Source organism: Pyrus communis, chromosome 8 (genome assembly GCF_041283825.1).
Source record: "Pyrus communis isolate YQ-2024b chromosome 8, ASM4128382v1, whole genome shotgun sequence".
Taxonomy (NCBI): Eukaryota; Viridiplantae; Streptophyta; class Magnoliopsida; order Rosales; family Rosaceae; genus Pyrus; species Pyrus communis.
The window spans coordinates 7868292-7888169 of record NC_142572.1 but is presented as its reverse complement, the minus strand read 5'-3'; the positions used below and the strand labels follow the sequence as shown (position 1 = coordinate 7888169).

Sequence of the window (19878 nt, the reverse complement as noted above, 5' to 3'; positions counted from 1 at the left end):
GCCACAAATAAGTTGTTAGAAATATGCAAAAAAGAATTACGAAAAATAAAAAAGAGGTTGGGGGATGCAACACGAGGACGTCCCAAGAGGTCACCTATCCTAGTACTACTCTCCACCCAAACTCGGTTAACTTTGAAGTTCTTATGGGATTCGGTGCATGTGAGTTGGTATGATTGCATCCATTAGTCTATGACTTGTACTTTTATATACCCATTTCTTTGGCCATGACCCCATAACCTTATGCAAGTGCAAATCACACCGGCTCAAAATGATCACATGAAATTCAAAAATATTAATCAAGACAATCCCACGAAATTCAAAAAATAGAATTAATAGTCTTTCCCATTCTTTTCTTTCATCTCCCAAAGCATGAGACCCGGTTATAAACGACGCGCGCCACAAATAAGCCACTAAAATACGCAAAAAAGAGTTATAAAAATAAAAAAGAGGTGGGGGGATGCAACACGAGGACTTCCCAGGAGGTCAACAATCCTAGTACAACTCTCGGCCAAACTTGATTAACATTGGAGTTCTAATGGGAATCCCTAGCACACAAAGCTTTTGGTGGAACTCTTATATAAAAGGGTAGCCTCCATGTCTTGTACCCTTGAGTAGCAAAGAAAACACTGAAGACAAGAATTTACAAAGAGGACAATTTCTTTTCTCTCGAGTTGCATCTTGGTATATTGCTTCCTTCCTGCCTTTTCCACAGGGACGAAGCTTGGCACTTTGAAGCAGCACTTGCGGACCGGCGAGCATGGATCACTTAGACTTGGTTGGAACTTCATGGGGTGGTTTAGACCACCCACAAGAAATTCATGGAGTTGATGACAGCGGCAAGGAGCGGATCATGTAGACTTGATTGGAACTTCACGGGTTGGTTTGGACCACCCCGAAGAAATTCATGGAGTTGACGGCAGCGGCTGGGAGCCGATCACGTAGACTTGATTGGAGCTTCACGGGGTGGTTTAGACCACCCCGAAGAAATTCAAGGAGTTGACGGCAGTGGCAAGGACGGTTCTGTTTTCAGAACTTCTGTCGACTGTTTGTTGATGCTGCCATGGTGAGCCGGTGGGCCTAGTCTCCATTTTTGGCTTTGGTGAAAGATGAAGAAGAAAGCAAATTTTCTTCATTCTCTCCTGCAAAAGTCGAGAGGAAAGAAAACAATAAAGAACAAATTTAAAATAAATTTATACCTTGCTGCCCTTTGTTGTTTCTTTTTTTTCTTTCTGTTTCTTTATGTTTCTCCCTTGCTTTCTTGCTTTGTTCTTCTTTGCCGTCTGTGCTTCTCTGCTGTCTTCTCCCTGTCCTGCTCTTCTTCCTGTTTTTTTTCCTCTGTGCTCTTCTCTATCGTCCTCTTTTTTTTTGTCGATCTCCTCCGTGAAAGTAGTATTTTGTTGCTTCTTTTCCCTCTCAATTCCTGCAGAGTACCTCCTCCTCTTTTCTTTTTTCTTCCCCCTTGCTTTTGGATCACATCCTTTTATAGAGAGAAGACATGGAGCAGTTGCTTGCCATTTTCACGAAGTGGAGCGGTTTGGAAGAGCCACTACGTTGATCTAGTTGAAGACGTGGGACTATGGGATTGTTCTGGAAGCAACCCACTTCTTGAAGTTTCAGAAAGTGATTTTATCCCACCATCTTTTATTCTTATTTATTTAATGGATTGCAAACAACTATAGACTTTTAAAGGAGCCAGCCCAATCTTACTTTTCGGAATGAACTTGGGCTGTTTTTCTTCTGGGCCTCTTTAAATATGGCTCAACAGTTGCCCCCTTAAGCATCGTGCGTGGAAACGGTTTTGACACATGCGAGGCTTGAAAATTTTTCTCTTCTCTGGCTTTATTCTATGTTTTGAATCAACAGTGACTTGACATCCCAGTAGTGATTTTTCTTTTTCAAGTCACTCGAGTGGCCTAGGAATTCTAAGAACATTAGTATGTAGTACTTTATCCACGTGAAATACAATTGGTGGGAAAATGTATTTTTCATGATTCATGGCTATATCTAATATTGGAGATCAGATTGCCTACGTACCTTATGAAAGGATCAAGTCAAACATAGCTCATCCCTTACTTTTCAGGATTTTTGTTTTTGTTTTTATGACTGCACCCAGCTTTTAATGCTAGGCTGCCTATGTACCCATTTTGAAGGATCAAGTCATACGTAGTTTAAAGTGCATTTTTTTAGACCACCTTATAGGGATTTACCTAAAGAGCTCACTCTTCTTCAATTCCTTTGTCGGTCTCTTCAATTTCTGACCACGCTCGAGACCCAAATCACTTTCAAGCAATTTGCTTTTCAACATTGCATGCCATCGAGACTAGCTCATCAAATGTGTGAGGCTCTGCAACAGCAACAAAAGTTCCGATCTCGGGTATAAGGTTATGTGAGCACATTAGTACTGCCATCACCTCGGTCAAATTCTCTGTGCGTTGTAGTTTTAGGCTTCTCCATCTTGCGATGAAATCATTTACGCTTTCGTTATGCCTTTGCATGCAATTAGCCAAATCCACTACGGAGCATTTTCTTTTGGAGCTGACAAAGTGTGCAAGAAATGACTTCTGCATATCGTCCCATGTATGGATAGAACTTGGAGGCAATTGTGTGTACCAAGTGAAAGCTGGTCCTTTTAGGTATCGTTTGGTATGCAGACGGGACGAGACGGAACGAAATGGGAAGGGACGGGACGGGACGGGACCAACGGAACGGAACGGAGCGGGAGCAAAGATGCCCTCGGATGGAAACAAGGAGGAAGAAGAAGGATACGGAGATGTTATAATTTTGTGTTCCACGGATGTGGAACGAGTCGTTCCAGGAGGGTGAGGTGGAACGAAAATTCACCCAAAACTTGTCCCGTGGAACAGCTCGTTCCACTAGTTTTAGGCGCACCAAACGTGGGAAGGAACGCCTTGTCCCACTTTGTTCCGTCCCGTCCTACGTACCAAACGGTACCTTAGGGACTGCATAAATTGCCTTATTAGCAAGGCATCGCATTGTGATGTCTCTCCACAGGCTGAGTAGAAATGAGCTAGATGTTCTTGTGGGGTGCCATTTATGCCATCAAATTTTTCGAAGCTTGGTCCTTGATAACTTTTGGGGAATGGCATGGCATCGTAGTTTGCAGGGTATGGTCTTTGGTACCCTAAGATTGGTGGAGTTATGGATATATGGAATTACGAATGTTCTCATCAAATATTTCCTTGATTTCTTGTCGTGTGATTTGATTTGAGGAACTTTCTTCTTTTTTCGTCTCACTACCACCAACAATGTTAGCCTTAACGGCTAGCTGTGCAGTTAATGCTGCAATTTCGACGTCTTATTCAGCTAGCGTCCTTTGCATTTCTTGAAGCTGCTCTTCTAGACTTGATGTGCCAATTACCATGATTGACATAGACTCCACATCTTCATTTTTGCTCTTCAACCATTTAGGGATGTTGTTTGAGGCAAATGCCTTGGAACAGGGCTAATGTTGTCTTGCTTGAGCCATTGATTATTTAATATGACCAATACATGGTCGTGACTTGGCTTGGAGATCGGGGAATGCCCCCTGTGATTTCGAGCTAGCGTGAAGCCCCAAGACTTGGTTTTTAAACTTGACTTGAGATTTTGAAGATGCCCCCTGTAATATGTGGGCTTGAACTCTCATTTCCTCATTGTCGTCTATTTTCGGATTCGTCTTCTTGGACTTGACATATTTGTCACTTTGGAGTGCCTCCATAGGCAGTGTGTGTTAGCAACCTTGACTTTACCTTCAATGTACCGGGCTTGTGATTTGATATTTGAGACGGTATTGTCTTTCTTGGCAGGTTGTATACGCCTTGTGGTATTTTTTCTTGAAACTTTCTTTTCTTCTTTAAAAGAAACCACCCTTGCAGGCTCCGCATTGATTAACGTGATTGAAATTAAGCCAATCATGATTTTAGTTGTGGTGCAAGTTTTATCAACTGCAAATGCGTTAGTCTTGATGACTCTTTGCTTTTTGGTCTTCACAGCTTTGGTTAATGCAAGTGGAGCCTTAGCAACTACGTTTGGGATGCCTTCAGTAGCTTCCATGGTAGCATCTTCACTTCTTCCTAAGAACTTTAGCAACTCGTTTCTTCACATTTTTGGTGGTGTTCTGTGATGGAGTCTTCTTCTACACAGTCTTTGCGACTTTGGCAGTTGCCTTGTTGGCTTCGACTCCATGATTCGGCTTTTGGATATTGAGTGAGGCTAGTGCTTGATCAATGATGAATGACATTCGGTAACCAGTGCGCCTTACACATCTTGCCTTGGTATGAGTTGTCGGAAGCTCATGGAAGTAAACAATAACTTGTGGTGCCATCTCGTTTCCTGCGAAAAAAAAATAAGTAGCACATAAGATTTCATTTATTCATAGACAGATGAAAAGGTGAATGGGTCCCACTAGGCGTGCCAAAAATCATGTTGAGCAAAAATTGTACACAATATGTAAACAAATAATTCACTCGACACAATTTCACCCTCATTCATTTTTCCGAAGAGGGTTTTTATTAATTCGAGTTCGACCCATTCTAGGCTACGCGCCTATTAATTACAACTCTTCTTTTGGGAAAGGAATACCCTTTGATTCCAACTTGAATAAATCGTAATTTGGGGATTTGGGTGTTTATTTCATTTTGCGACTACACCTAGGTCGAGCCTTAGATTGCCTACGTACCCTCGTTGAGGGATTAAGTCACTCGTAGTTCCTGATGTATTTGTTGGGGTTTGATGCCTTGTGCAATTTTAGCTCGTGTGGACAAGGACTTTGAGCCGTTGGAGCTTTTGATGCCTTGTGCAGTTTTAGCTCGTGCGGGCGAGGACTTTAAACAGTTGAAGAATTTGATGCCTTGTGCAGTTTTAGCTTGTGCGGGCGAGGACTTTGAGCCGTTGGAGCTTTTGATTCCTTATGCAGTTTTAGCTCGTGCGGGCAAGGACTTTAAACTGTTGGAGAAAGTTTGAAATTTGATGCAGCTTTGTGCTATTTGATATTTGATATGACTTTATGCCATTTGAGACTTTTCTTCGACTTCGTGCCATTTGAAACTTGATGTGCTTCGTGCCATCTGAATTTAGAGCGGCTTTGTGCCATTTGACCAGTTTGGGAATTTGAAATTAAATTTGACGTAATGTAAGTCCATCGAGCTTGGTACTTTGAGGTGGTTCACGTCTACGGATTTTGAAGTGGTTCGAAGTTGTCTTCTATTTGATGCGGCAATGAGGCTGCAAAGGAGATGAGAGCGGTGCTGTTGTCATCGATTTGGGGTTTTGGAGACTTGGCTTAAGACTTTGGCAAAAGCAAGGTGCCCATTTGATTTATTTGAACCAAAAGATGATGATTAGCGAAAAATGAATTGATGGGTTTTGACAAGAATGACCCATGTCTTTTCTTTTAATAATCAAAGCCCAGTGCATTTAGGGTGAGACCTAGACTCCCATGTGATGGGCGACCTTTCTTTCTTTGATTTGCCTTACTTTACTTTGTCTTTAAACCCATTTCATTTTGTCGTCATACCTGTCACTTTGTTGTCGCCTTTTATCTTTGCACAACAACACAGCAAGTCTTTGCTGTCATATTGTTTGATAAAAGAAAGCGGCAGAGCAACATTTTTTTTTTTATATAAATGCTTTTGTCAAGCTTTTATAGTTGGACTTTCTTTCAAAGGAAACCACATGATTTTATGTTGGAGAGCTGTGGCATTTTAAAGTTGCCACCTGAGTGTCTTTCCCATTTGATTTGGGGAGTTGTCAGCAAGCCTTTTCCTTCTCTTATCTTTCCAAGTCCAAATAGGATTTTTTTTTTTTTCATTGAGTCAGGAAGATGGCTATCTATTTGAGGATGTGGCAATGCTTTTAGAACAAAGTCAATGAGAGTTGTTGCATGTCTTTGTTTACTTGTGGGACGAACACAATCTTCTTTTTGCATGCAAATTTTGTGAGTCATCTCCACGTTATTTCTTTTTGAAATAATGATCTTTTTCAATCTTTGGTGTCGTAGAGCAGCTGCCGCTAATATAATTCTTGTTTTGTGCACAAAATTTAATCTATGGGGGCCATGCTCATAATACTCACGTGAGTGGAAAGTTTTGGAAGAGCTTTTGTTTCCCTCTCATCTTTTCTTTGCGTTTGCATCAAATCTTCTAGCAACTTAGAAGACAACTTTCAAAAGATAAAGTAAAATTAATACTCTATTTCTTTCATCTCCCAGACACGAGACTCGGTTATAAACTACTTGTGTAGCAAATAAAAGAATTTGAAAAAAAAAATGTGGGGGGATGCAACACGAGGACATCCCAGGAGGTCACACATTCTAGTATTACTCTCGTCCAAACTCGCTTAACTTCGGAGTTCTGATGGGATCCGGTGCATGTGAGTTGGTATGATCGCATCCGTTACTCTACAACTTGTAATTATATATAACCATTTCTTTGCCCATCATCCCGTAACTTTTAAGCTTGTGCAAACCATATCGGCTCCAAACGTCCGCACAAAATTCAAAAATATTAATCAACATGATCCCTTGAAATTTAAAAAGATAAAATAAAATAAATACTCTATTTCTTTCATCTCCCAGACACGAGACTTGGTTATGAACGACGTGCATCCCAAAAAAAAAAAAAAAAAAAAAAAAAAATAGGTTGGGGGGATGCAACACGAGGACTTCCCAGGAGGTCACCTATCCTCGTACTACTCTCGCCCAAACTCGCTTAACTTTAGAGTTCTGATGGGATCCAGTGCACATGAGTTGGTATGATCGCATCTGTTAATCTACGATTTGTAATTGTATATAACATATTCTTTGGCCATCTCCAGTAACAGGATGCAACACGAGGACTTCCCAGGAGGTCCCCCATCCTAGTAATACTCTCTCCTAAACTTGCTTAACTACGAAGTTCTGATGGGATCCGGTGCATGTGAGTTGGTTTGATCGCATCCGTTAGTCTACGACTTGTAATTGTATATAACCATTTCCTTGTCCTCTGCACGAAATTCAAAAATATTACGAAATTTAAAAAGATAAAATAAAATTAATACTCCATTTCTTTCATCTCCCAGACACGAGGCTCGGTTATAAATGACGCGTGTTGCAAAAAAATAAAAAATAAAAAAAAATAGGTGGGAGGATGCAACACGAGGACTTCCCAAGAGGTAACCCATCCTAGTACTACTCTCGCCCAAACTCATTTAACTTCAGAGTTCTGATGGGATCCGGTACATGTGAGTTGGTATGATCGCATCCGTTGGTCTACGCCTTGTAATTGTATATAACCATTTCGTTGCCGTTGGCACGAAATTCAAAAATATTACGAAATTTAAAAAGATAAAATAAAATTAATACTTTATTTCTTTCATCTCCCGGACATGAGGCTCGGTCATATACGACGTGTGTCCCAAAAAAAAAAAAAAATAAATAAAAAAAGAAGTGCGGGGATGCAACACAAGAACTTCCTAAAGGGTCACCCATCCTAGTACTACTCTCACCCAAACTCACTTAACTTCAGAGTTCTGATGGGATCCAATGCTTTTGAGTTGGTTTGATCGCATCCGTTAGTCTATGACTTGTAATTGTATATAACCATTTCTTTGCCCACGAAATTCAAAAATATTACGAAATTTAAAAAGATAAAATAAAAGTAATACACTATTTCTTTCATCTCCCAGACACAAGGCTCGGTTATATACGATGCGTGTCACAAAAAAACAAATAGGTGGGGGCATGCAACACGAGGACTTCCCAGGAAGTCACCCATCCAAGTACTACACTCGCGTAACTTCGGAGTTCTGTTTTGATCCGGTGCATGTGAGTTGGTATGATCGCATCCGTTAGTCTACGACTTGTAATTGTATATAACCATTTCTTTGCCGTTTGCACAAAATTCAAAAAAAATGAAATAAAATTAATACTCTATTTCTTTCATCTCCCAAACACGAGGCTCGGTTATATACGATGCGCCTTCCAAAAGACAAAAAAAAAAAAAAAAAAAAAAAAGTAAGATTGGGGGATGAAACACGAGGACTTCACAGGAGGTCACACATCCTAGTACTACTCTTGCCCAAACTCGCTTAACTTCGGAGTTCTGATGGAATCTGGTGCATGTGAGTTGGTATGATCGCATCCGTTAGTCTACGACTTGTAATTGTATATAACCATTTCTTTGCCGTTTCCACGAAATTCAAAAAAAATGAAATAAAATTAGTACTCTATTTCTTCCATCTCCCAAACAAGAGGCTTGGTTATATACGACGCGCTTCCCAAAAAACAAAAAAAACAACAAAAAAAAAAAAAAAAAAGATTGGGGGATGCAACACAAGGACTACCCAGGAGGTCACCCATCCTAGTACTACTCTCGCCCAGACTCGCTTAACTTCGGAGTTCTGATGGGATCCGGTGCATGTGAGTTGGTATGATCGCATCCGTTAGTCTATGACTTGTAATTGTATATAACCATTTCTTTGCCGTTTGCACGAAATTCAAAAAAAAGAAATAAAATTAGTACTACTACTCTATTTCTTTCATCTCCCAAACACGAGGATCGGCCGCTCGAATATATACGACGCGCTTCCCAAAAAACAAAAAAAAAAAGATTGGGGGATGCAACACCGGGACTTCCCAAAAGGTCACCCATTCTAGTACTACTCTCGCCCAAACTAGCTTAACTTCGGAGTTCTGATGGGATCCGGTGCATGTGAGTTGGTATGATCTCATCCGTTAGTCTACGACTTGTAATTGTATTTAACCATTTCTTTGCCGTTTGCACGAAATTAAAAAAAAAGAAATAAAATTAGTACTACTACTCCATTTCTTTCATCTCCCAAACACGAGGCTCGGTTATATACGACGCGCTTCCCAAAAAACAAAAAAAAAAAAAGGATTGGGGGATACAACACAAGGACTTCCCAGGAGGTCACCCATCCTAGTACTACTCTCGCCTAAACTCGCTTAACTTCGGAGTTCTGATGGGATCCGATGCATGTGAGTTGGTATGACCGCATCTGTTAGTCTACGACTTGTAATTCTATTTAACCATTTCTTTGCCGTTTGCACGAAATTCAAAAAAAAGAAATAAAATAAGTACTACTACTCTATTTCTTTCATCTCCCAAACAAGACGCTCGGTTATATACGACGCGCTTCCAAAAAAAAAAAAAAAAAAGATTGGGGGATGCAACACGAGGACTTCCCAGGAGGTCACCCATCCTAGTACTACTCTCGCCTAAACTCGCCTAACTTCGGAGTTCTGATGGGATCCGGTGCATGTGAGTTGGTATAATCGCATCCGTTAGTCTACGACTTGTAATTGTATATAACCATTTCTTTGGCGTTTGCACGAAATTCAAAAAAAAGAAATAAAATTAGTACTACTAGTCTATTTCTTTCATCTCCCAAACACGAGGCTCGGTTATATACGACGCTCTTCCCAAAAAACAAAAAAAAAACAAAAAAAGAAAAAAAAGATTGGGGGATGCAACACGAGGACTTCCCAGGAGGTCTCCCATCCTAGTACTACTCTCGCCCAAACTCGCTTAAGTTTGGAGTTCTGATGGGATCCGGTGCATGTGAGTTGGTATGATCGCATCCGTTAGTCTACGACTTGTAATTCGATTTGCACGAAATTCAAAAAAGAGAAATAAAATTAGTACTGCTACTCTATTTCTTTCATCTCCCAAACACGAGGCTCGGTTATATGCGACGCGCTTCCCAAAAAAAAAAAAGATTGGGGGATGCAACACGAGAACTTCCCAGGAGGTCACCCATTCTAGTACCACCCTCACCCAAACTTGCTTAACTTCAGAGTTCTGATGGGATCCGGTGCATGTGAGTTGGTATGATCGTATCCGTTCGTCTACGACTTGTAATTGTATTTAACCATTTCTTTGCCGATTGCACGAAATTAAAAAAAAAGAAATAAAATTAGTACTACTACTCTATTTCTTTCATCTCCCAAGCACGAGGCTCGGTTATGTACGACGCGCATCCCAAAAAAAAAAAAAAACAAAGCAAAAAAAAAAAAAAAAAAAAAGATTGGGGGATGCAACACGTGGACTTCCCAGGTGGTCTCCCATCCTAGTACTTCTCTTGCCCAAACTCGCTTAACTTCAGAGTTCTGTTGGGATCCGGTGGATGTGAGTTGGTATGATCGCATCCTTTAGTCTGCGACTTGTAATCGTATTTAACCATTTCTTTGCCGTTTGCACGGAATTCAAAGAAAAGAAATAAAACTAGTACGACTACTCTATTTCTTTCATCTCCCAAACACGAGGCTCGGTTATATACGGCGCGCTTCCCAAAAAACAAAAAAAACAAAAAAAAAAAAGATTGGGGAATGCAGCACGAGGACTTCCCAGGAGGTCACCCATCCTAGTACTACTCTCGCCCAAACTTGCTTAACTTCGGAGTTCTTATGGGATCCGGTGCATGTGAGTTGGTATGATCGTATCCGTTAGGCTACGACTTGTAATTGTATTTAACCACTTCTTTGCCGTTTGCACGAAATTAAAAAAAAAGAAATAAAATTAGTACTACTACTCTATTTCTTTCATCTCCCAAACACGAGGCTCGGTTATATACGACGCTCTTCCCAAAAAACAAAAAAAAAACAAAAAAAAAAAAAAAAAAAAGATTGGTGGATGCAACATGAGGACTTCCCAGGAGGTCTCCCATCCTAGTACTACTCTCGCCCAAACTCGCTTAAGTTTGGAGTTCTTATGGGATCTGGTGCATGTGAGTTGGTATGATCGCATCCGTTAGTCTACGACTTGTAATTCGATTTGCACGAAATTCAAAAAAAAGAAATAAAATTAGTACTACTACTCTATTTCTTTCATCTCCCAAACACGAGGCTCGGTTATATACGACGCGCTTCCCAAAAAAAAAAAAAAAAAAAAAAAGATTGGGAGATGCAACACGACGACTTCCCAGGAGGTCACCCATCCTAGTACTACTCTCGCCCAAACTAGCTTAACTTCGGAGTTCTGCTGGGATTCGGTGCATCTGAGTTGGTATGATCGCATCCGTTAGTCTACGACTTGTAATTGTATTTAACCATTTCTTTGCCGTTTGCACGAAATTCAAAAAAAAGAAATAAAATTAGTACTACTACTCTATTTCTTTCATCTCCCAAACACAAGGCTCTGGTATATACGACGCATTTCCCAAAAAACAAAAAAAAAAAAAAAAAAAAAAGATAGCGGGATGCAACACGAGGACTTCCCAGGAGGTCACCCATCCTAGTACTACTCTCGCCCAAACTCGCTTACCTTTGAAGTTCTGATGAGATCCGGTGCATGTGAGTTGGTATGTTCGCATCCGTTAGTCTACGACTTGTAATTGTATTTAACCATTTCTTTGCCGTTTGCACGAAATTCAAAAAAAAGAAATAAAATTAGTACTACTACTCTATTTCTTTCATCTCCCAAACACGAGGCTTGGTTATATACGACGCGCTTCCAAAAAAACAAAAAAAAAAAACAAAAAAAAAAGAAAAAAAAGATTGGGGGATGCAACACGACGACTTCCAGGGAGGTCTCCCATCCTAGCACTACTCTCGCCCAAACTCGCTTAACTTTGGAGTTCTGATGGGATCCGGTGCATGTGAGTTGGTATGATCGCATCCGTTAGTCTACGACTTGTAATTCGATTTGCACGAAATTCAAAAAAAAGAAATAAAATTAGTACTACTACTCTATTTCTTTCATCTCCCAAACACGAGGCTCGGCTATATGCGACGCGCTTCCCAAAAAACAAAAAAAAAAAAAAGATTAGGGGATGCAACACGAGGACTTCCCAGGAGGTCACCCATCCTAGTACTACTCTCGCCCAAACTCGCCTAACTTCGGAGTTCTGATGGGATCCAATGCATGTGAGTTGGTATAATCGCATCCGCTAGTCTACGACTTGTAATTGTATATAACCATTTCTTTGCCGTTTGCACGAAATTCAAAAAAAAGAAATAAAATTAGTACTACTACTCTATTTCTTTCATCTCCCGAACACGAGGCTCGGTTATATACGACGCTCTTCCCAAAAAACAAAAAAAAAACAAAAAAAGAAAAAAAAGATTGGGGGATGCAACACGAGGACTTCCCAGGAGGTCTCCCATACTAGTACTACTCTCGCCCAAACTCGCTTAACTTCGGAGTTCTGATGGGATCCGGTGCATGTGAGTTGGTATGATCGCATCCGTTAGTCTACGACTTGTAATTCGATTTGCACGAAATTCAAAAAAAAGAAATAAAATTAGTACTACTACTCTATTTCTTTCATCTCCCAAACATGAGGCTCGGTTATATATGACGCGCTTCCCAAAAAACAAAAAAAAACAAAAACATTGGGGGATGCAACACGAGGACTTCCCAGGAGGTCACCCATCCTAGTACTACTCTCGCCCAAACTCGCCTAACTTCGGAGTTCTGATTGGATCCGGTGCATGTGAGTTGGTATAATCGCATCCGTTAGTCTACGACTTGTAATTGTATATAACCATTTCTTTCCCGTTTGCACGAAATTCAAAAAAAAGAAATAAAATTAGTACTACTACTCTATTTCTTTCATCTCCCAAACACGAGGCTCGGTTATATGCGACGCGCTTCCCAAAAAACAAAAAAAAAAAAGATTGGGGGATGCAACACGAGGAGTTCCCAGAAGGTCTCCCATCCTAGTACTACTCTCGCCCAAACTCGCTTAACTTTGGAGTTCTGATGGGATCCGGTGCATGTGAGTTGGTATGATCGCATCCGTTAGTCTACGACTTGTAATTCGATTTGCACGAAATTCAAAAAAAAGAAATAAAATTAGTACTACTACTCTATTTCTTTCATCTCCCAAACACGAGGCTCGGTTATATGCGACGCGCTTCCCAAAAAACAAAAAAAAAATGATTGGGGGATGCAACACGAGGACTTCCCAGGAGGTCACCTATCCTAGTACTACTCTTGCCCAAACTCGCTTAACTTCGGAGTTCTGATGGGATACGGTGCATGTGAGTTGGTATGATCGCATCCGTTAGTCTTCGACTTGTAATTCTATTTAACCATTTCTTTGCCGTTTGCACGAAATTCAAAAAAAAGAAATAAAATTAGTACTACTACTCTATTTCTTTCATCTCCCAAACAAGACGCTCGGTTATATACGACGCGCTTCCAAAAAAAAAAAAAAAAAGATTGGGGGATGCAACACGAGGACTTCCCAGGAGGTCACCCATCCTAGTACTACTCTCGCCCAAACTCGCCTAACTTCGGAGTTCTGATGGGATCCGGTGCATGTGAGTTGGTATAATCGCATCCGTTAGTCTACGACTTGTAATTGTATATAACCATTTCTTTGGCGTTTGCACGAAATTCAAAAAAAAGAAATAAAATTAGTACTACTAGTCTATTTCTTTCATCTCCCAAACACGAGGCTCGGTTATATACGACGCTCTTCCCAAAAAACAAAAAAAAAACAAAAAAAGAAAAAAAAGATTGGGGGATGCAACACGAGGACTTCCCAGGAGGTCTCCCATCCTAGTACTACTCTCGCCCAAACTCGTTTTAGTTTGGAGTTCTGATGGGATCCGGTGCATGTGAGTTGGTATGATCGCATCCGTTAGTCTACGACTTGTAATTCGATTTGCACGAAATTCAAAAAAGAGAAATAAAATTAGTACTGCTACTCTATTTCTTTCATCTCCCAAACACGAGGCTCGGTTATATGCGACGCGCTTCCCAAAAAAAAAAAAGATTGGGGGATGCAACACGAGAACTTCCCAGGAGGTCACCCATTCTAGTACCACCCTCGCCCAAACTTGCTTAACTTCAGAGTTCTGATGGGATCCGGTGCATGTGAGTTGGTATGATCGTATCCGTTCGTCTACGACTTGTAATTGTATTTAACCATTTCTTTGCCGATTGCACGAAATGAAAAAAAAAGAAATAAAATTAGTACTACTACTCTATTTCTTTCATCTCCCAAGCACGAGGCTCGGTTATGTACGACGCGCATCCCAAAAAAAAAAAAAACAAAGCAAAAAAAAAAAAAAAAAAAAAGATTGGGGGATGCAACACGTGGACTTCCCAGGAGGTCTCCCATCCTAGTACTTCTCTTGCCCAAACTCGCTTAACTTCAGAGTTCTGTTGGGATCCGGTGGATGTGAGTTGGTATGATCGCATCCTTTAGTCTGCGACTTGTAATCGTATTTAACCATTTCTTTGCCGTTTGCACGGAATTCAAAGAAAAGAAATAAAACTAGTACGACTACTTTATTTCTTTCATCTCCCAAACACGAGGCTCGGTTATATACGACGCGCTTCCCAAAAAACAAAAAAAACAAAAAAAAAAAAGATTGGGGAATGCAGCACGAGGACTTCCCAGGAGGTCACCCATCCTAGTACTACTCTCGCCCAAACTTGCTTAACTTCGGAGTTCTTATGGGATCCGGTGCATGTGAGTTGGTATGATCGTATCCGTTAGGCTACGACTTGTAATTGTATTTAACCACTTCTTTGCCGTTTGCACGAAATTAAAATAAAAGAAATAAAATTAGTACTACTACTCTATTTCTTTCATCTCCCAAACACGAGGCTCGGTTATATACGACGCTCTTCCCAAAAAACAAAAAAAAAACAAAAAAAAAAAAAAAAAAAAGATTGGGGGATGCAACATGAGGACTTCCCAGGAGGTCTCCCATCCTAGTACTACTCTCGCCCAAACTCGCTTAAGTTTGGAGTTCTTATGGGATCTGGTGCATGTGAGTTGGTATGATCGCATCCGTTAGTCTACGACTTGTAATTCGATTTGCACGAAATTCAAAAAAAAGAAATAAAATTAGTACTACTACTCTATTTCTTTCATCTCCCAAACACGAGGCTCGGTTATATACGACGCGCTTCCCAAAAAACAAAAAAAAAAAAAAGATTAGGGGATGCAACACGAGGACTTCCCAGGAGGTCTCCCATCCTAGTACTTCTCTTGCCCAAACTCGCTTAACTTCAGAGTTCTGTTGGCATCCGGTGGATGTGAGTTGGTATGATCGCATCCTTTAGTCTGCGACTTGTAATCGTATTTAACCATTTCTTTGCCGTTTGCACGGAATTCAAAGAAAAGAAATAAAACTAGTACGACTACTCTATTTCTTTCATCTCCCAAACACGAGGCTCGGTTATATACGACGCGCTTCCCAAAAAACAAAAAAAAAAAAAAGATTAGGGGATGCAACACGAGGACTTCCCAGGAGGTCTCCCATCCTAGTACTTCTCTTGCCCAAACTCGCTTAACTTCAGAGTTCTGTTGGCATCCGGTGGATGTGAGTTGGTATGATCGCATCCTTTAGTCTGCGACTTGTAATCGTATTTAACCATTTCTTTGCCGTTTGCACGGAATTCAAAGAAAAGAAATAAAACTAGTACGACTACTCTATTTCTTTCATCTCCCAAACACGAGGCTCGGTTATATACGACGCGCTTCCCAAAAAACAAAAAAAACAAAAAAAAAAAAGATTGGGGAATGCAGCACGAGGACTTCCCAGGAGGTCACCCATCCTAGTACTACTCTCGCCCAAACTTGCTTAACTTCGGAGTTCTGATGGGATCCGGTGCATGTGAGTTGGTATGATCGTATCCGTTAGTCTACGACTTGTAATTGTATTTAACCATTTCTTTGCCGTTTGCACGAAATTCAAAAAAAAGAAATAAAATTAGTACTACTACTCTATTTCTTTCATCTCCCAAACACGAGGCGGGGTTATATACGACGCGCTTCCCAAAAAACAAAAAACAAAAAAAACATTCGGGGATGCAACACGAGGACTTCCTAGGAGGTCTCCCATCCTAGTACTACTCTTGCCCAAACTCGCTTAACTTTGGAGTTCTTATGGGATCCGGTGCATGTGAGTAGGTATGATCGCATCCGTTAGTCTACGACTTGTAATTCGATTTGCTCAAAATTCAAAAAAAAGAAATAAAATTAGTACTACTACTCTATTTCTTTCATCTCCCAAACACGAGGCTCGGTTATATACGACGCGCTTCCCAAAAAACAAAAAAACAAAAAAAAAAAAAGACTGGGGAATGCAACACGAGGACTTCCAAGGAGGTCACCCATCCTAGTACTACTCTCGCCCAAACTTGCTTAACTTCAGAGTTCTGATGGGATCCGGTGCATGTGAGTTGCTATGATCGCATCCGTTAGTCTACGACTTGTAATTGTATTTAACCATTTCTTTGCCGTTTGCACGAAATTCAAAAAAAAGAAATAAAATTAGTACTACTACTCTATTTCTTTCATCTCCCAAACACGAGGCTCGGTTATATACGACGCTCTTCCCAAAAAAAAAAAAAAAGATTGGGGGATGCAACACGAGGACTTCCCAGGAGATCTCCCATCCTAGTACTACTCTCGCCCAAACTCGCTTAAGTTTGGAGTTCTGATGGGATCTGGTGCATGTGAGTTGGTATGATCGCATCCGTTAGTCTACGACTTGTAATTCAATTTGCACGAAATTCAAAAAAAAGAAATAAATTTAGTACTACTACTCTATTTCTTTCATCTCCCAAACGCGAGGCTCGGTTATATGCGAACCGCTTCCCAAAAAAAAAAAAAAAAAAAAAAAGATTGGGGGTTGCAACACGAGAACTTCCCAGGAGGTCACCCATCCTAGTACTACTCTCGCCCAAACTTGCTTAACTTCGGAGTTCTGATGGGATCCGGTGCATGTGAGTTGGTATGATCGTATCCGTTAGTCTACCGCTTGTAATTGTATTTAACCATTTCTTTGCCGTTTTCACGAAATTCAAAAAAAAGAAATAAAATTAGTACTACTACTCTATTTCTTTCATCTCCCAAACACAAGGCTCGGTTATATACGACGCTCTTCCCAAAAAAAAAAAAAAAAACAAAAAAAGAAAAAAAAGATTGGGGGATGCAACACGAGGACTTCCCAGGAGGTCTCCCATCCTATTACTACTCTCGCCCAAACTCGCTTAAGTTTGGAGTTCTGATGGAATCCGGTGCATGTGAGTTGGTATGATCGCATCCGTTAGTCTACGACTTGTAATTCGATTTGCACGAAATTCAAAAAAGAGAAATAAAATTAGTACTACTACTCTATTTCTTTCATCTCCAAAACACGAGGCTCGGTTATATGCGACGCGCTTCCCAAAAAAAAAAAAAGATTGGGGGATGCAACACGAGAACTTCCCAGGAGGTCACCCATTCTAGTACCACCCTCGCCCAAACTTGCTTAACTTCAGAGTTCTTATGGGATCCGGTGCATGTGAGTTGGTATGATCGTATCCGTTAGTCTACGACTTGTAATTCTATTTAACCATTTCTTTGCCGTTTGCACGAAATTAAAAAAAAAGAAATAAAATTAGTACTACTACTCTATTTCTTTCATCTCCCAAGCACGAGGCTCGGTTATATACGACGCGCATCCCAAAAAAAAAAAAAAACAAAGCAAAAAAAAAAAAAAAAAAAAAGATTGGGGGATGCAACACGAGGACTTCCTAGGAGGTCTCCCATCCTAGTACTACTCTTGCCCAAACTTGCTTAACTTCAGAGTTCTTATGGGATCCGGTGCATGTGAGTTGGTATGATCGCATCGTTTAGTCTGCGACTTGTAATCGTATTTAACCATTTCCTTGCCGTTTGCACGGAATTCAAAGAAAAGAAATAAAACTAGTACGACTACTCTATTTCTTTCATCTCCCAAACACGAGGCTCGGTTATATACGACGCGCTTCCCAAAAATCAAAAAAAACAAAAAAAAAACAAGATTGGGGAATGCAGCACGAGGACTTCCCAGGAGGTCACCCATCCTAGTACTACTCTCGCCCAAACTTGCTTAACTTCGGAGTTCTGATGGGATCCGGTGCATGTGAGTTGGTATGATCGTATCCGTTAGTCTACGACTTGTAATTGTATTTAACCACTTCTTTGCCGTTTGCACGAAATTAAAAATAAAGAGATAAAATTAGTACTACTACTCTATTTCTTTCATCTCCCAAACACGAGGCTCGGTTATATACGACGCTCTTCCCAAAAAACAAAAAAAAAACAAAAAAAAAACAAAAAAAAAAAGATTGGGGGATGCAACACGAGGACTTCCCAGGAGGTCTCCCATCCTAGTACTACTCTCGCCCAAACTCGCTTAAGTTTGGAGTTCTTATGGGATCTGGTGCATGTGAGTTGGTATGATCGCATCCGTTAGTCTACGACTTGTAATTCGATTTGCACGAAATTCAAAAAAAAGAAATAAAATTAGTACTACTACTCTATTTCTTTCATCTCCCAAACACGAGGCTCGGTTATATACGACGCGCTTCCCTAAAAACAAAAAAAAAAAAAAAAAAGATTGGGGAATGCAACACGAGGACTTCCAAGGAAGTCACCCATCCTAGTACTACTCTCGCCCAAACTTGCTTAACTTCAGAGTTCTGATGGGATCCGGTGCATGTGAGTTGCTATGATCGCATCCGTTAGTCTACGACTTGTAATTGTATTTAACCATTTCTTTGCCGTTTGCACGAAATTCAAAAAAAAGAAATAAAATTAGTACTACTACTCTATTTCTTTCATCTCCCAAACACGAGGCTCGGTTATATACGACGCTCTTCCCAAAAAAAAAAAAAAGATTGGGGGATGCAACACGAGGACTTCCCAGGAGATCTCCCATCCTAGTACTACTGTCGCCCAAACTCGCTTAAGTTTGGAGTTCTGATGGGATCTGGTGCATGTGAGTTGGTATGATCGCATCCGTTAGTCTACGACTTGTAATTCGATTTGCACGAAATTCAAAAAAAAGAAATAAATTTAGTACTACTACTCTATTTCTTTCATCTCCCAAACGCGAGGCTCGGTTATATGCGAAGCGCTTCCCAAAAAACAAAAAAAAAAAAAAAAAGATTGGGGGTTGCAACACGAGAACTTCCCAGGAGGTCACCCATCCTAGTACTACTCTCGCCCAAACTTTGGATGCATGTGAGTTGGTATGATCGTATTTAACCATTTCTTTGCCGTTTGCACGAAATTAAAAAAAAAAGAAATAAAATTAGTACTACTACTCTATTTCTTTCATCTCCCAAACACGAGGCTCGGTTATATACGACGCTCTTCCCAAAAAACAAAAAAAAAACAAAAAAAAAAAAAAAAAAAAAAAAGATTGGGGGATGCAACACGAGGAATTCCCAGGAGGTCTCCCATCCTAGTACTACACTTACCCAAACTCGCTTAACTTTGGAGTTCTTATGGGATCCGGTGCATGTGAGTTGGTATGATCGCATCCGTTGGTCTACGACTTGTAATTCGATTTGCACGAAATTCAAAAAAAAGAAATAAAATTTTTACGACTACTCTATTTCTTTCATCTCCCAAACACGAGGCTCAGTTATATACGACGCGCTTCCCAAAAAAAAAAAAAAAAAAAAAAGATTGGGGAATGCGGCACGAGAACTTCCCAGGAGGTCACCCATCCTAGTACTACTCTCGCCCAAACTTGCTTAACTTCGGAGTTCTGATGGGATCCGGTGCATGTGAGTTGGTATGATCATATCCGTTAGTCTACGACTTGTAATTGTATTTAACCATTTCTTTGCCGTTTGCACGAAATTAAAAAAAAAGAAATAAAATTAGTACTACTACTCTATTTCTTTCATCTCCCAAACACGAGGCTCGGTTATATACGACGCTCTTCCCAAAAAACAAAAAAAAGATTGGGGGATGCAACACGAGGACTTCCCAGGAGGTCTCCCATCCTAGTACTACTCTCGCCGAAACTCGCTTAAGTTTGGAGTTCTTATGGGATCTGGTGCATGTGAGTTGGTATGATCGCATCCGTTAGTCTACGACTTGTAATTCGATTTGCACGAAATTAAAAAAAAAGAAATAAAATTAGTACTACTACTC

General features: G+C 40.4%; 1 long non-coding RNA gene, 8 other non-coding genes and 39 pseudogenes across 9 annotated transcripts; all 48 read right to left on the bottom strand.

The window, feature by feature from the left end:
* Positions 1 to 61: 61 nt before the first annotated feature.
* LOC137719322 (5S ribosomal RNA) lies at positions 62 to 181 on the bottom strand (annotated as a pseudogene).
* Positions 182 to 310: 129 nt separating this feature from the next.
* On the bottom strand, positions 311 to 1626 carry LOC148695040 (uncharacterized). Its single transcript, XR_015965650.1, has 2 exons — positions 1197 to 1626; positions 311 to 1094 (listed from the first exon to the last, which is right to left on the bottom strand). It is a non-coding gene; the product is annotated as an uncharacterized LOC148695040 (long non-coding RNA).
* A 4646-nt stretch (positions 1627 to 6272) lies between these two features.
* Positions 6273 to 6391, bottom strand: LOC137719320 (5S ribosomal RNA; annotated as a pseudogene).
* A 252-nt stretch (positions 6392 to 6643) lies between these two features.
* On the bottom strand, positions 6644 to 6762 carry LOC137719319 (5S ribosomal RNA; annotated as a pseudogene).
* A 55-nt stretch (positions 6763 to 6817) lies between these two features.
* LOC137719321 (5S ribosomal RNA) lies at positions 6818 to 6936 on the bottom strand (annotated as a pseudogene).
* Positions 6937 to 7121: 185 nt separating this feature from the next.
* LOC137719302 (5S ribosomal RNA) lies at positions 7122 to 7240 on the bottom strand. The gene has a single exon (XR_011066358.2). It is a non-coding gene; the product is annotated as a 5S ribosomal RNA (ribosomal RNA).
* Positions 7241 to 7428: 188 nt separating this feature from the next.
* Positions 7429 to 7547, bottom strand: LOC137719317 (5S ribosomal RNA; annotated as a pseudogene).
* A 453-nt stretch (positions 7548 to 8000) lies between these two features.
* LOC148695039 (5S ribosomal RNA) lies at positions 8001 to 8119 on the bottom strand (annotated as a pseudogene).
* A 179-nt stretch (positions 8120 to 8298) lies between these two features.
* Positions 8299 to 8417, bottom strand: LOC148695038 (5S ribosomal RNA). The gene has a single exon (XR_015966078.1). It is a non-coding gene; the product is annotated as a 5S ribosomal RNA (ribosomal RNA).
* A 173-nt stretch (positions 8418 to 8590) lies between these two features.
* On the bottom strand, positions 8591 to 8709 carry LOC148695037 (5S ribosomal RNA; annotated as a pseudogene).
* A 168-nt stretch (positions 8710 to 8877) lies between these two features.
* Positions 8878 to 8996, bottom strand: LOC148695036 (5S ribosomal RNA; annotated as a pseudogene).
* Positions 8997 to 9160: 164 nt separating this feature from the next.
* On the bottom strand, positions 9161 to 9279 carry LOC148695035 (5S ribosomal RNA). Its single transcript, XR_015966089.1, has one exon. It is a non-coding gene; the product is annotated as a 5S ribosomal RNA (ribosomal RNA).
* Positions 9280 to 9460: 181 nt separating this feature from the next.
* On the bottom strand, positions 9461 to 9579 carry LOC148695034 (5S ribosomal RNA). The gene has a single exon (XR_015966084.1). It is a non-coding gene; the product is annotated as a 5S ribosomal RNA (ribosomal RNA).
* A 140-nt stretch (positions 9580 to 9719) lies between these two features.
* Positions 9720 to 9838, bottom strand: LOC148695033 (5S ribosomal RNA; annotated as a pseudogene).
* A 189-nt stretch (positions 9839 to 10027) lies between these two features.
* Positions 10028 to 10146, bottom strand: LOC148695032 (5S ribosomal RNA; annotated as a pseudogene).
* A 175-nt stretch (positions 10147 to 10321) lies between these two features.
* LOC148695031 (5S ribosomal RNA) lies at positions 10322 to 10440 on the bottom strand (annotated as a pseudogene).
* Positions 10441 to 10625: 185 nt separating this feature from the next.
* LOC148695030 (5S ribosomal RNA) lies at positions 10626 to 10744 on the bottom strand (annotated as a pseudogene).
* A 151-nt stretch (positions 10745 to 10895) lies between these two features.
* Positions 10896 to 11014, bottom strand: LOC148695029 (5S ribosomal RNA; annotated as a pseudogene).
* Positions 11015 to 11190: 176 nt separating this feature from the next.
* On the bottom strand, positions 11191 to 11309 carry LOC148695028 (5S ribosomal RNA; annotated as a pseudogene).
* Positions 11310 to 11495: 186 nt separating this feature from the next.
* Positions 11496 to 11614, bottom strand: LOC148695027 (5S ribosomal RNA; annotated as a pseudogene).
* Positions 11615 to 11763: 149 nt separating this feature from the next.
* LOC148695026 (5S ribosomal RNA) lies at positions 11764 to 11882 on the bottom strand (annotated as a pseudogene).
* Positions 11883 to 12063: 181 nt separating this feature from the next.
* On the bottom strand, positions 12064 to 12182 carry LOC148695025 (5S ribosomal RNA). Its single transcript, XR_015966023.1, has one exon. It is a non-coding gene; the product is annotated as a 5S ribosomal RNA (ribosomal RNA).
* Positions 12183 to 12332: 150 nt separating this feature from the next.
* On the bottom strand, positions 12333 to 12451 carry LOC148695024 (5S ribosomal RNA; annotated as a pseudogene).
* Positions 12452 to 12617: 166 nt separating this feature from the next.
* Positions 12618 to 12736, bottom strand: LOC148695023 (5S ribosomal RNA). The gene has a single exon (XR_015966065.1). It is a non-coding gene; the product is annotated as a 5S ribosomal RNA (ribosomal RNA).
* Positions 12737 to 12882: 146 nt separating this feature from the next.
* On the bottom strand, positions 12883 to 13001 carry LOC148695022 (5S ribosomal RNA; annotated as a pseudogene).
* A 163-nt stretch (positions 13002 to 13164) lies between these two features.
* LOC148695021 (5S ribosomal RNA) lies at positions 13165 to 13283 on the bottom strand. Its single transcript, XR_015966079.1, has one exon. It is a non-coding gene; the product is annotated as a 5S ribosomal RNA (ribosomal RNA).
* Positions 13284 to 13464: 181 nt separating this feature from the next.
* On the bottom strand, positions 13465 to 13583 carry LOC148695020 (5S ribosomal RNA; annotated as a pseudogene).
* A 140-nt stretch (positions 13584 to 13723) lies between these two features.
* Positions 13724 to 13842, bottom strand: LOC148695019 (5S ribosomal RNA; annotated as a pseudogene).
* Positions 13843 to 14030: 188 nt separating this feature from the next.
* On the bottom strand, positions 14031 to 14149 carry LOC148695018 (5S ribosomal RNA; annotated as a pseudogene).
* A 175-nt stretch (positions 14150 to 14324) lies between these two features.
* LOC148695017 (5S ribosomal RNA) lies at positions 14325 to 14443 on the bottom strand (annotated as a pseudogene).
* A 185-nt stretch (positions 14444 to 14628) lies between these two features.
* On the bottom strand, positions 14629 to 14747 carry LOC148695016 (5S ribosomal RNA; annotated as a pseudogene).
* Positions 14748 to 14896: 149 nt separating this feature from the next.
* Positions 14897 to 15015, bottom strand: LOC148695015 (5S ribosomal RNA; annotated as a pseudogene).
* Positions 15016 to 15183: 168 nt separating this feature from the next.
* On the bottom strand, positions 15184 to 15302 carry LOC148695014 (5S ribosomal RNA; annotated as a pseudogene).
* A 175-nt stretch (positions 15303 to 15477) lies between these two features.
* Positions 15478 to 15596, bottom strand: LOC148695013 (5S ribosomal RNA; annotated as a pseudogene).
* Positions 15597 to 15765: 169 nt separating this feature from the next.
* On the bottom strand, positions 15766 to 15884 carry LOC148695012 (5S ribosomal RNA; annotated as a pseudogene).
* Positions 15885 to 16040: 156 nt separating this feature from the next.
* LOC148695011 (5S ribosomal RNA) lies at positions 16041 to 16159 on the bottom strand (annotated as a pseudogene).
* Positions 16160 to 16321: 162 nt separating this feature from the next.
* On the bottom strand, positions 16322 to 16440 carry LOC148695010 (5S ribosomal RNA; annotated as a pseudogene).
* A 151-nt stretch (positions 16441 to 16591) lies between these two features.
* On the bottom strand, positions 16592 to 16710 carry LOC148695009 (5S ribosomal RNA). Its single transcript, XR_015966088.1, has one exon. It is a non-coding gene; the product is annotated as a 5S ribosomal RNA (ribosomal RNA).
* A 181-nt stretch (positions 16711 to 16891) lies between these two features.
* LOC148695008 (5S ribosomal RNA) lies at positions 16892 to 17010 on the bottom strand (annotated as a pseudogene).
* Positions 17011 to 17151: 141 nt separating this feature from the next.
* LOC148695007 (5S ribosomal RNA) lies at positions 17152 to 17270 on the bottom strand (annotated as a pseudogene).
* Positions 17271 to 17459: 189 nt separating this feature from the next.
* Positions 17460 to 17578, bottom strand: LOC148695006 (5S ribosomal RNA; annotated as a pseudogene).
* A 176-nt stretch (positions 17579 to 17754) lies between these two features.
* LOC148695005 (5S ribosomal RNA) lies at positions 17755 to 17873 on the bottom strand (annotated as a pseudogene).
* Positions 17874 to 18060: 187 nt separating this feature from the next.
* Positions 18061 to 18179, bottom strand: LOC148695004 (5S ribosomal RNA; annotated as a pseudogene).
* Positions 18180 to 18332: 153 nt separating this feature from the next.
* On the bottom strand, positions 18333 to 18451 carry LOC148695003 (5S ribosomal RNA; annotated as a pseudogene).
* A 161-nt stretch (positions 18452 to 18612) lies between these two features.
* LOC148695002 (5S ribosomal RNA) lies at positions 18613 to 18731 on the bottom strand (annotated as a pseudogene).
* A 408-nt stretch (positions 18732 to 19139) lies between these two features.
* On the bottom strand, positions 19140 to 19258 carry LOC148695001 (5S ribosomal RNA; annotated as a pseudogene).
* A 150-nt stretch (positions 19259 to 19408) lies between these two features.
* Positions 19409 to 19527, bottom strand: LOC148695000 (5S ribosomal RNA; annotated as a pseudogene).
* Positions 19528 to 19689: 162 nt separating this feature from the next.
* Positions 19690 to 19808, bottom strand: LOC148694999 (5S ribosomal RNA; annotated as a pseudogene).
* Between the last annotated feature and the right edge of the window lie 70 nt (positions 19809 to 19878).